The sequence below is a fragment of the Suricata suricatta genome, chromosome 2 (assembly GCF_006229205.1).
Source record: "Suricata suricatta isolate VVHF042 chromosome 2, meerkat_22Aug2017_6uvM2_HiC, whole genome shotgun sequence".
Classification (NCBI taxonomy): Eukaryota; Metazoa; Chordata; class Mammalia; order Carnivora; family Herpestidae; genus Suricata; species Suricata suricatta.
The window spans coordinates 39,101,453-39,113,021 of NC_043701.1; positions in this window are offsets into that span (position 1 = coordinate 39,101,453).

The window sequence follows — 11,569 nt, forward strand, 5'->3', positions numbered from 1 at the left end:
CCATTAGCTTTATATATCCAGCTGGCTGTTCATTATTCCAAGTAAATGTTTTAGATAATTTTTTAAATTCAATTAAAATTTTGAACATATTTATTATAAATTATTTTGGTCTTCTAGAGAGTATTTTTTAGATCAATGGGTATATCAATTAATCATGATAAAAACTTGGTAGGACACAGCTTAACAACATTACCATATATATAATAACATCACAAGTGTATTTATCATGCAACCATAGCATGATTTTTACATTAGAGATAATTTCACAAAAATTTTAAGACATATACCAGTCCACCTTGGTATTACTGGCCTCAGAGCTTATGAAAAATGACTGCTTATAGGAACATTATTTAAAAGTGAACTTTTATTAATTTAAAACTTTTTGTTAAAGTATTGACTTGCTTTATAAAACATATAAACCAAAGACATCAAAGCAGAAAGTAAAACAAGAAGAGCATTCATTAAGCCATTGTTGTTAACATAATTCTTTACATCTCTTGAGTCATGTGTGTGTGTGTGTGTGTGTGTGTGTGTGTGGACTAAATGATAGGAATATTTAAAATGTATAAAAAGCGATTTATGTCACAAGTGCCATCTTATAGAAAAATATTAAATATAATTTTCTAGAATTTTAAAGATAAAATATATAAAAATAAAATTTAATTCAATTGCTGAACTTCAGATAAATGTTTCTACCCCATACAAGATACTAAATTCCCAAAAGTCTTTCTAAAATAAAAACATAATTATAAAAACCATTAGGAGTTTGAAGTCATATTTTGTTGTTTTAAATTACAGCATCTATTGATTCTTTGACTTTAAAATTAGCAATGTATATGTGTAAATTTCCTCCATTTCTCAATTTTCATAATCTCTGAACATGATCTTATTATTTTTAACATTTTTATTCATCATCAATCCCTACAACATTGCTTTTCTGTTTCTGGGTACTTTATTCTGATTTATCATTTGTAGAGCTATAATACATTGTCAATTACTTTTTGTTTTGTTTTACTTTAAGTTTCTCCATGATTAAGAATGTGGTCTTTAATTTGAAAGGAATATGCTCTAGTATCATAGATATGAATTATGTTTTCTGTCCCTATTGTTCTGCTCTTTCTTCAGGAAAGTACAATTAAGTCTATATGAAATATCATTTTACACTCTCTTACATCTATCATTCTCTCTGCATCTACTGCATATCTTTCTTATTTTCCACTATGCTTTTTCCTCAAGCCTGTCCACCATGTCCCTAAGAGTCATTTTCATCCGATTTATTCTTTTGATTTCCATTCTGTCCTTACACCATCTAATATCCCTTTTGATCTTTGAATCTCTTCTTTAAATTCTCATGTTGACTACAATTTTGTTGAGAATATGGGAAACCATTTACTTGAATTATTTTCTAATTTTTTTAATGCTTTCTCTTATGATGTGTGTTCCACATATTGTTAACGGGGTTTGCCCTCTTTTCCGTCACCGATCTGTTTATTTAGTGTGTTATTGTGTTAGACAAGTCCTGGTTCTTCTTTTATTATTATTTGTTTTTGAATTAACTAGACTATTTTGTAAAGAATATGGAGGTGAAGGATACTGGAGAGAACTGTAATATTTGAAATCTTTTTCTCAGTTGTTTGCTCAAGAGTTTTCTCCCCAGTCCTTTCCCCTTTGAAACAATTCTCCCCTCAATGTGCTAAAACCCTTTAACCTCAGCTTCTCTGTGTTGCAGTCTGGTGATCACTGCTTTAATCTATGTGTTTCTAATCATTACTTAATTTGTTTATTCAAAATCACTTATTTGATTGTCTATGTGTCAGGCAATCATCTACGATTGGGGGGTATTGAAGTTCCTAACAGGTTCAGACTTAACCCTGGTAGAAAACAAGAAACAAATTCACAAATAAATATGGAAGATACTTTTAGAAATGACAAATGCCAAGAAGAATATAGGATTTGGGGCTACAGAATGCTGGAGGTTGGATGGTGTCCTGCTGAATCAAGGATAGCAAGGGGTCCTCTTAAAGGAGATAAGGTCTAGGTGGAAAAGTAAAGAGAAGATGCCAACCCTACATGGTCAGGGCAGACAGCCTTCCAGACAGAATAAACAAGTCCTACAGAGGCCCCAGGGGCTGAAGTAATGGTATTTTAGAAAAAAGTTTCATGCTACACACCACCACCTTTTAGGGACAGTTGCTGTGGGCCTGAAGTTTGTTTCAGCGTTTGGACTTCTGTTTATTTCTGCAACAAATATTCACAATTTGGAAGGCAGTTTATTAGATTGTGGTCCAGAGTTGTATCTGCTTCCTTATTTCCTTGAATACATAATCTCTTTCTCATATTTTGCCATTTGTTTGTTTATCAGTTGGTTTTATACTTCCTTTGGTGGATTTTTGAAGATGGTAATTGACTAAAAATTGTCTTTATTATGCAATCTTTACCTTCAGGTTCTCCTCAGTTTTTTTTTAATGTTTATTTATTTTTGAGGGAGACAGAGAGTTAGAGTGTGAACGGAGGAGGGGCAGAAAGAGAGGGAGACACAGAATCCGAAGCAGGCTCCAGGCTCTGAGCTGTCAGCACAGAGCCCAACACAGGGCTCAAACCCACAAACTGTGAGATCATGACCTGACCTGAAGTCTGACACTCAACCAACTGCGTTACCCAGGCACCCCTAGGCTCTTACCAGTTTTAACAGTACCTAATTAAAGGTCTGACTACACAGAGCCATATTGATGATAAGCCACTTGATATCCTTGTGGTGAAAATTGATGATGGAAACACTTTTTCCAAAAAAGCATCATCAAATTTGAATCCTTCAAAATCTTCTGAAATAGCAGGACATGCGCAGTATTCATTCTGATAGCTAGTTGACCAAGTATATATGTCAAACATATACTACACTAAACTTCTCATTTATTTTGTTTGTTAAACACAAATTACCAAAGAAATACAGGGGGAAAATCTAATATTCTAATGCTACATACTATAAATAAATTATCCTTCAACTATTAAACACATATGTAAATCTTTGAGTCCTCAAAGTTTACTTGATAAAAACAAAGTTTATGGTATCAATAAATTCAAAGATATAGTTTGTCTAGAATTTCAACAAGAATGAAATTACATTTACTTTTAGGTAGTTTCTCTATTTTCTTCTTAAAGAGGAAATAGAATAAAATACACTATTTGTTTGAAGCAACCCTGGATCGTGGAATATATTAGCTTCCCAAGTTGCATATGATTTTGTATTTTTCTTTTTACCTTCAAGCATAAATTTGGAAATCTTAGCACACACTGAGACATTACTGTGTAGTATCAAATCTTATCAAGGCTCCTTTAAAGGCAGGAGTCTAACTCTCTAAGGCATCAACTTTATCTAGAATATTCTACCTTTTCCCACTGTGCTGTTATTCCTTTGGACTGACTCTGGGAACAAGCTATCCGAGTTAGATAAGCTGCTTATGGTTTTTATTTTTCCTCCCAAACAAACAAAACCACAAGGACAACAACAGAAAAGTAGTAGTAAGTACTCCACGGCCAAGCCTCAGAATTCAATCAAAAGGTACACAATGACTGCATTTTCATCAAAGACAAAGGTCAGGCTAAATTAATCATGTGGTTTAATCTTCTCCCTTTCTCATGCTCAGGTATTTTTTTTTAATATAAAAAAGGTAGTGCATTGCAGACAATGGCAGAGTCAACTCCGAAACTTATCTATTTCCTCCCTCCTCTCCAGAGAAAAGAATCATAAATTTAGTGAGTATATTTCTCTTGTCACTGTGTTTATATAAATGTACAATATATCCATTTATAACAAATAGAATGTAACATATAGTATAGCTTGGTGTTGTTTTAAAAGTACATAGAGCCATCACACAGTATAGCTTTGCTGTTTTCATTCATCATTAGGTTTTGAAACTAAACTATTTTAGTACTCATTTATTTCGTTCATTTTAATTGCTGCACTGTATTAATTATATAAAAATACAATTTTGGGAGCCACTTGGGTGGCTCCGTTGGTTAAGTATCCACTCTTAGTTTCAGCTTAGGTGATGATCTCACACTTCGTTAAGTTGGAGCTCTGCGTCAGGTTTTGTGCTGAAAGCGCAGACCCTGCTTGGCATTCTCTCCCTCTCCACCCCTCTCCAGCCTGTGTGCCGTGCTGGGTCTGTCTGTCTGTCTGTCTGTCTCTCTCAAAATAAATAAATAAACTTAGACAAATAAACAAAAATTTTCACCTATTCCTTAATGAAAAATTATTTCTATTTTCTTAGCTATTTCAAATAGAGATTCAACAAATTTATTAATTTATCTATCCGCGTTGAAATCACTATAGAAATCTCTCTTATGTCATTTCTCAATCTATTGCAGTTTGGTTTTCTAAATTCTCTTTAATTTTCCCCCAGTTAGCTTTCTTAAAAATGCTCGTGTATTTAATCTTAACAATACCAATTTATTTACCAGCACAGTGTTTTGCATCCCATTCATATTTCTTAGTTCAGTTTTCTTTTAGTTGAACAAACCTTTTTTTTTCCTTCTACCTTTTACTTTAGAGAGAGAGCAAGCACATGAATGGGAAAAAGGGACAGAAGGAGAGAGAGAGAGAGAGAGACAGAGAGAGACAGAGACAGAGACAGAGACAGAATCTTAAGCAGGATCCAGAGCCTTACACGGGTCTCATTCTCACAACCCTAGGATCATGACCTGAGCCAACATCAAGAGTCAGATGCTCAACCAACTGAGCCATCCAGGTGCCCCAGGCTGTCAGCTGTGCTGAAAGCTCAGAGCCTGGAGCCTGCATCAGATTCTGTGTCTCCCTCTCATTCTGTCCTTCCCCTGCTCATTCTCTGTCTCCTCTAAAAAAAAAAAAATAAATAAGCTTTTAAAAAACTAAAAAGAAATAGACACAGATAAGAGTCTATATATACACATATATAATATACAATATATAATATATGACATATAATATACAATATACAGGGGCACCTGGGTGGCTCAGTCAGTTGGGTATCTGGCTTCAGCTCAGGTCCTGATCTCACGGTTCGTGGGATCGAGCCCCATGTTGGGCTCTGTGCGGACAGCTCAGAGCCTGGAGCCTGCTTCAGATTCTGTGTCTCCCTCTCTCTCTGACCCTCCCCTGCTTGTGCTATCTCTCTTTGTCTATCAAAAATAAATAAAAACCATAGAAAACATTAAAAAATATATAATATATTACCAGCACTGTTATATATATTATGTATATGGGTGTGTGTGTGTGTGTGAGTGTGTGTATCCTCCCAATAGAAAGCTTTTAAAAATCTGAATTGGTCTTTTGTGTACAATTTCACTCTGATGTTTCTAGAAGTGAAATTGTTTTTACTAATCCTGTTCAGGAATTAATGTTTTTTCTCAAAATTTTTACAATTCTTTCTCTTTTTTAACTTCATAGAATATTCTCTCCCACTTCTGTCTTCTCCTCCTGAAATTCCATTACAGTTATGATGATTTTTCTTTTTTCATTGCCCATACCCCAAACTTCTGTTCATATTTTCTATCTTAAACTCTTTATACTGCACTCTGAGTGATTTTTGCAAATCTGGATACTACTAATTCATTAACTCCAGATGCATCTAGTCTTACATTTTAACTTCACATTGAAATTTTCTTTAAACCTCTATGTGGTTAGCCACCCTCTTTCCCCTCAGGTAATTTAGTCTATCCTTCCGATTTCTATTTTGCGTTTTTATCTCTTCAATATACTTTAATATCTTTTGAATGTGCTCTTCAACCTCCCATGTATTATATCTGATAACGCTTCTAATGGTGGTTTGTTTTCTCAAGAGGTTTGCTGTTTTAGCATAAACCCATCTCCACCAGGAGGTACTCTCCATGGGACTCCAACATGTCTTGGCACAAGGCAGGACCCCAGGAGCACTCTCTCTTTCAGGATCATCTCTGCTTTGGGACCCACAAGTGTCAAATGTACCAACTTGGATATCCTCATGCATCTGACCACCTGCAACCACCATGAATCCAGAACCAATCCTGCTCAGAACTCCTGGGCTTTTCCCTCAGAGGTAGCTCTTCTCAGTTCTTTCCACCCTTGACTCTTGCACCTGGCAAGCTTCCTTGCTGCTTTCATGGTCTGAATGGAAGCTTTCTTGTTTTTATTTCACATAGAACTTGATCACTAATGACTCTGTTTTAGAAAGGAAGTTCAGTTCCAGAGCCCCAATTTGCATGGTGTCTAAAGCTGAAACTTTCTTTCCCACTTCAATAAAATAGCTGTCAAACACACACACACACACACACACACACACACACACACACACACACACACACCCCAGAAAGTAATGCACTGATTAAATCCATGAAAAGAATCCATCAACACATTACTTTTGAATTCCACTGATTTTGAGTTGACTCTTCAATTCTCTGATGATCTTGCTCTCTTGCTTCCTCTTCTTCTTCCATTCTTGTCCTTCTTCCACTTCTTTTTAATTTCAAGCCCAGTTTGTACTTAATTTTTTATGTGTTTATATTTTATCCAAAATGTACTTGATGAGGGAAACTGATTTCCCTGACCAGTTTAGTCTAATATAGTAACTGAAAGAACGTTTTCACTTTCTCTTTCGATCCATAAGTACAGAAAGCTATTAATTCCCATAGTTAACTGTCTTGGATAGAAAAAAAATTTTTTTTTCACTTAAAAGTACATCCTAATCTTTTAGCAATGTTAACATGTAGGGCCCTGGTTACTAAGGACCCATCTTTTTGACTCTAGGAAAAAATGTAATTCCTTAAATAAATCTGGGCTAGTTTTATTTAATAATATCATATTTAGCATCAAAAGGTTTTACTGAATGAATTGATATATGAATGAACACTTTATTTCCTTCCTAAACATCAAGGCCTAAGATTGATTTTTTAGAAACTTAGTTCCTCATTTAAGAAAGGATAAGTTTTGGACTATGTTTTATTTGCCAGTTCCTTGTGGTTTTTCTCTCTTCCACCCATTAAAATGCCTTACTATCTTTTCTTGAAATGGATATTTTCCAATTCTTACAAATTCTTAATCAAATTTGGTTTGCACATTCTAATACTAGTGTTCAAATTCAATTGTCAAAGGACTCTCAACCTTATTCATTTAACTATATATATGATTATGACCTTTGTTTCCCTATTGCACAGTAATAGAGAAAGAAGGGAGGAAGGAAGTAAAAATAAGAGTAGAGAATCTCCTGATTTTTACTGAATTGATCCACCAGTGAAATGAGTGCAATCGTCAATGAACTGAGTGCAATAAAAAAAAGAAGACATTTCAGAGTATTTGTTTTAATCTTAAACCAGTGGTACATAAAGAACAAGCTGCTCAGAGCATGTATTTAGTTTCTAGGGATATTTTTTTATTCTGCTTTCCACATAAGCAATTCCATCTGTTTATTTATTTAACTAATAAAAATAAGAAAGATAATCCTTAGTATTTCCTCTTTCATGAGGCCATTCAAATTGAAATCCACTTCTTCCTTTAACCAAAACACTTTACAACTTACAACTAGCCTCATAAACCTTTTCAGGCATTTTATAATGGCAGATCTCAGAGCCAGATGCTCTGAGGCCTCAAACAGTATAGAAGAATTAAGAACATTAACTGATTATTAGTTGATGAGAAGTGTCATAATTTAAACAATGGCCAATTAGCAAATCCTAATAAAGTTTTCAGAGGTCTCATGAAAGTTAATCATGCTTATATTAATTCCTGCCTTATAGTTACCTCACTTTAGTCAATATATGTTCCTAAAAATTGCGTGTCAACTGAACATTTATATGTTAAAGCATAAGTTTTCATGGACCTGAATTATCAATGCAGAGATACTCTGTCTTCCTTTGGATTGGATTGCTATTGGCAATGGCTCAAAAGTAGTTTGATCTTTTCTGCTTCCTGCTTCATTATCAAATAACAAACATTTCCATGTCCCAGGGGAAATTATAATTTAGGGTGTATTTTGTAAAGTGAATCATTGTTCTACTGATTAGGAAAGAGAGGTAGGTGCACCTGTGTGGCTCAGTTAAGCATCCAACTTCGGCTCGGGTCATAATCTTGCAGTTCATGAGTTTGAGCCCCACATTGGGCTCTGTAGTGACAGCTCAGAGCCTAGAGCCTGCTTTAAATTCTGTATCTCCCTCTCTCTCTGCTCCTCTCCCACTTATGCTCGCTGTCTCTGTCTCTCTCTCTCTTTCAAAAGTAAATAAAATATTAAAAAAGGAAATTCCTCTGGAAAATATGAAGTGAAGATAATGAAAAGACTCTATAAGAGAAAATTATTTCATAGTTACCTCATTTCAACTCACAACACTCCTAAGAAGTAGGAATTCTTGTTCTCATTTAGCAAAGTTAGGATCAGGAGTTCTAGAGAAGTTAAGTGGCAGCGGGGAGATTTGAACTCCTCTCTGACTCTTAAGTCCATTCACTTCTTACCCTACCTATCATAGGTCTTAACTTGAACTATATCTAGAAGGTAATTTTCAGAATTTCAGAAGAGCTATATATGCAAATACATATACATATATATAACAATTTTTTACTTTTTTAAGCTTTATTGTAATCACCCAGTGCTCAGAACAAGTGTACTCTTTAATCCCCACTATCTTTTTCACCCATCCCTCCAACCACCTCCCCTCTGGTAACCATCAGTTTGTTCCGTATATTTAAGAGTCTTGTTTCTTGGTTTGGCTCTCTTTCTCTTTTATCCCTTTGCTCATTTGTTATGTTTCTTAAATTTCACATGTAGTGAAATCATATGGTATTTGTCTTTCTCTGACTGACTTATTCCACTTGGCATGATACTCCCTAGCTCCATTCATATCATCACAAATGCAATATTCATTCTTTTTATGACTGAATAGTATTTCATTTTGTGTGTGTGTGTGTGTGTGTGTGTGTGTGTGTGTGTGTGTGTGTGTGTGTGATGGACACTTGGCCTGCTAACATATCTTGGCTATTGTAAATAATGCTGCTATAAACATAGAGGTACATGTATTCCTTTCATTTAATGGTTTTGCATTCTCTGGGTAAATACACAGTAGTGTGATTGCTGGATTGTGGAATAGTTCTATTTTTAACTGTTTGAGGAACCTCTATATTGTATCCCACAGCAGGTGTACCCATTTGCATTCCTACCAAGAGGGCAGGAGGGCTCCTTTTTCTCCACATCCTCACCAACACTTGTTGGTGTTGTGTTGTTGATTTAGCACTTCTGAAAAGTGTGAAGTGATATCACATTATAGTTTTTACTTGCATTTTCCTAACAACAAGTGACCATGAGCATCCTTTCATGTATCTGTTGGCCACCTGTATGTCTTCTTTGGAGAAATGCCTGTTCATGTCTTATGCTCATTGTTTAACTTGATTATTTGTTTTTTGGCATTGAGTTTTATAAGTTCCTCAAATATTTTGGATACTAACCCTTTATCAGATATATCATTTGCAAATATCTTCTCCCATCCCTTAGATTGCCTTTTTTGTTTAGTTTACCATTTCCTGTTTTGTGCAGAAACTTTTTATTTTGATATAGTCTCAGGAGACATATCTAGAAAAAATGCTAGAGTAATGTCAAAGAAGTTACTGCCTGTGTTCTCTTCTAGAATTTTTATGGTTTCAGCTTTCCCAAATTTTATGGTTTCAGCTTTCCCATTTAGGTCTTTAATTCATTTTGAGTTTATTTTTGTGTATGGTATAAGAAAGCCATCCAGTTTCATTCTTTTACATATTGCTGTCCCATTTTCTCATCACCTTTGAAGATACTTTTTTCCATTGGTTATTCTTTCCTACTTTGTCAAAGTTTAATTGACCATACAGTTGTGGGTTCATTTCCAGGATTTATATTCTGTTCCATTAATCTATTTGTGTCAGTACTATACTGTTTTGACTACTACAGCTTTGTAATATAACTTAAAGCCTGGAATTGTGATGTCTCCAGCTTCATTTTTTTTTTTTCAAGATAACTTTGGCTATCTGAAGTCTTTTGTATTTCCATACAAATTTTAGGATTGTTTGTTCTAGTTCTGTGTAAAATACTGTTGGTATTTTGGTATAGATTGTATTAAATATACAGATTGCTCGGGTAGTACAGACATTTAAACAATATTTGTTCTTCCAATCCTTGAACATGGAATTATTTTTAAGGTTATTTATTTACTTAAGTAATCTCTACATAGTAATCTCTACATTCAACATGAGCTGAAACTCTCAACCTGCAAATCAAGATTACATGCTTTTCTGACTGAGCCAGTCAAGCTCCAGGAACATGGACTGTCTTTCCATTTATTTGTGTTGCCTTCAATTTCTTTCATCAGTGTTTAAGAGTTTTCAGACACAGGTCCTTCACTTCTTTGGTTAGGTTTATTCCTAGGTATCTTATGATTTTTGGTACAATTGTATATGAGATCCAAAAGACCTTTCTGAATAAAATTTTTTTATGTTTTTTAATTTATTTTTGAGAGACAGAAAGAGCGCGAGCAGGGGAGGGTCAGAGGGAGAGGGAGGCATAGAATCTGAAGACAGGCACTAGGCTCTGAGGTAGCTGTCAGCACATAGCACGATGCAGGGCTTAAACCCACAAACCGTGAGACCATGACCTAAGCTAAAGTCAGACACTCAACCGGCTGAGCCACCCAGGCATCCCAAGACTTTTATGAATATACACAGGTATATTACCTCATGAGATCTATAAAAATGGAATAATCCAGATACATATGGGCTAAGTCAGGCACTAAAGTCCCCAAATAGATAAAAATTCAGTTATGCAACTTTCTATTGACGATAATCACCTTTACTCACAATTCTACCGCATTAAAATATGAGTCATTGCCATAATTTTAATTAGTGAAGGAAGAAATTAATTTTTGCTAGTGCTCAATCATGAAAACTCCATTGTGCTGCTGTTTTTGCTCAGTGTGATATCTCATGTGCCTTGTAATCTCCCAGTCTAGCTGCTTTCTATTGCTAATTAACCACAGTAAACAAAACAATAAGTAGAATGGTCACTAATTGCTCTGCCACTTGTCCTTGCCCCAACTCAAACCCTAAACCTAAAAGGAATTCCTGGCATTTTTGTATTTCCTCAGTATAAAAAGGCATAACTGATCCTTATGTTTTGCTCATAGTTATGATCAATTTAACTAAAAAGGAACAATTTCTTTAATTTTCCTGGTACCTAATGGTACCCTTGCAAGTTTTTAGATCAAATTCAAGCTTTCCTCTATTTCTATATTTCATTTAGGACCCTAGTGATGATGTGTGTGGGTGAGGGTTAAGTGGAGGTTGGGGGAGAAATGGGGTGCTAAGAGTTAAATTGTCAATAGCCTTCCAGTGCCAATTAAGATTTTCTTTGAGTGATATGCACAAAGTTGGGTTTGTTCTGTATTGTTTTGTTTTACAGTGTGTAAAGAGGAAAGAAGATAAAATGGAACCTTACAGAATAACTTAGGCAATACTAAAATCCTAGACTAAGGTAGAAATGGAGAAAGTAGAGGAAATAATTTGATTGGAAAGACATAACATAGGAATGGTCAACTAAACTCTTACTAAATG